Raw genomic sequence first — 2,500 nt, 5'->3', positions numbered from 1 at the left:
AGAAAGCACCCCCTTTTCATTAGCAAATCTGGCTGTAGGTGGGTTTTTGTAATTTAGCTGAGCAGAGTTTAGAGCACAGTTTCTCCAGGAGGAAAGCAGAGGTTAGCAATTTAAGGTTTTCTCTATATTGGCCATTAGTTTCGAGAAAAGGATTTAGATGATCAAAGTTAGTGGCCTTGTGAATTACTGAGAGAGAACTTTAAATACTAAGCAGAGCGGCAGGTATGTATTTCTGTGAACTCAGCTGATAGCACTGGCAGAGATTTGTTTTTTCTTGATGTCTTAAGGCTATGCAGATATGTGCTTAATATATAGGCATTTTTCGTTTTGGTTTTCTTTTTTTTTAAGTTTTTGCATATGAGAGGGAAGTATACTGTATGGTTTGCATTGTGATTGCTTTTGTAAAAAGAATTGAAATCTGTTGCAGAGACTTTGTGGAATAATGTTGGTGCTGAGGCAGTCCTTGTGATTTTTTTTTTAGCTGTGACTTTGTGAAACTTCGTTATAACTCTCATAGAAGATCCCTGGGGGGAGATATTTTTTATTTTTCAATATTGAAGATGCTGTAACCTCTAATGGATGCATGTTCTGTCATATGTTACATACAATCAGTAAGTCATCCCAGTAATCTTTAATTCCTCATCAAGGATTTCATCTACCTAACCTGATAGAAAACATGGCCACAAAGACTGAACAGCTCAAGTATGGAAATACACGTTATGGTTTCTCTCTGTGTTGCTCGTCAGTTCAAAGATTTAGTATTTGTTTTAACTGGAGTGAAATATACTCTTGTTTATACAATTGTGATCAGAGGGCTGATGTCATTGTTTAGTACTGATTAATACTGAAGTTATGTAAGGAGACTGATAATTATAAATGTGCGGTTTATTTAAAAATGTTGATTCAGTAACAGGAAAAATGTTATGACACTTATTACGGTGCTGGTTTTGGTTTTTACTTTGGTTATGTGATGGAAAGTTTAAAAATCTAGTTTAGTTCTGCTAAATCTTTTAAGACTGGAAATTGCTACAGCAAGACTGTTCCGTGCAGGGGTGTGGGAAGAAGGGGAAGGGTGAGATGCTATGCTGCAGAACCCATTTTGTTTCTGCCTAAAATTATTTAATGCTCATAAATGCCATCCTGGTCGCAGTACAGCGTGCATCCCCACGACTATTCTGGCAACTGGTGTTGCGTGCATGCGGGATGCTATGATGCAGTGGTATACTGTGATATACTGCAGCATGGGTAGAGCTTGCTTCGAGCAGCAAAGGTTAAATGGAAAGCCAGAGATAGGGCTAGAAGAGTTTTAGGCAGTTGCATCTGGCTCCATTTGCTGTATTAACTCCTTCTTTATCAGTTAGTTTTACCCGCTAAAGAGGTTTCATCCTGACTACTCCTTTCATGGTTCTGGGTAGGGCAGAATTACTTCACGTGCATCACTGTATCATCTCTGGAAAACAAACCAGAACTACTACTGCCTCTTTTCCTCTGCAACAGTCCAAAAAACTTCTTGTGCACGTTGTGGTGCCAGCTGAGTGTGTGTCTTCATGCTTACATACGTGTTTACGCGTGACTGAAACAGTCTCACGAGTGCAGTTGCTGAGTGGATACATGTTAAAATGCCTTATACCAGCGTTGTTTATCCTTTTGTGTCAGAGTTGAGAGATACCAGTATGAAGACATTTATACCAGTCCCCTACAGATGGAAGGGGCTGGGACTTGCTTTCTGGTGTAACTATCCTTGTGCAACTTTTTATCTGCAGATAAGGCCTTAGGAGGAGAATGCGTTAGACATGTAGGCTTTCTCCAGGATGCATGCACTGTTTGTGCAGATTTGCCAAGTGGGAAGGTAAACATGCTTGTCTCTGGACTAATTAGAGAATTATTAGGTTTTCATGCTCTTTGTGATCAGATTATTTCAAAAGGTTTTTAAATTGCATGTGTGCCATGAGCATAATTAACCTGGATCTCATCAATGATTAAAATTACACACCAAGCTTTGTGACGTTTGATTCAGGAGCAATTAGGCTGTCATTTTAGCCATCTCAGATACCAAAACTAATTTTGATTCATTTTCATTCTATGCAAATCTTCTGATGTATCTTAAACTGATCACTTCCTCTCTCTGATTTAGTTGACAAGATTAGATTTGATTACACTTAAAAAAAATTAAGCAGCTATCCTTCATACTTAATGTCTCAGTGACCTTCACTGAAGCCTTCCTAGGCGAGGATTTTTTTTTTTAATCCAAAAATCACACTGAGTGATTTTCTGCAGGGATATAGCACCTGGCTATTAGGTATATAAATATATATTGTCCAGCAATGCAAAATTTTTAAATTAGATTTCCTTTTCTTGTAAATGAGAAGATAGAGAAAACATTAATGCTTCAGATATCTAAAACAATAGTTTTCAGGATGTAATCAAACTTTTATGCTTAATTGAAAACTTATCTTATAAATTGGCTACTGCTTTAGTCTAAAATTAATGAGATCCATCA

Source organism: Charadrius vociferus, unplaced genomic scaffold, assembly GCF_000708025.1.
Source record: "Charadrius vociferus isolate BGI_N301 unplaced genomic scaffold, ASM70802v2 scaffold15, whole genome shotgun sequence".
NCBI lineage: Eukaryota > Metazoa > Chordata > Aves > Charadriiformes > Charadriidae > Charadrius > Charadrius vociferus.
Note: the sequence above shows the minus strand (reverse complement) of the source record.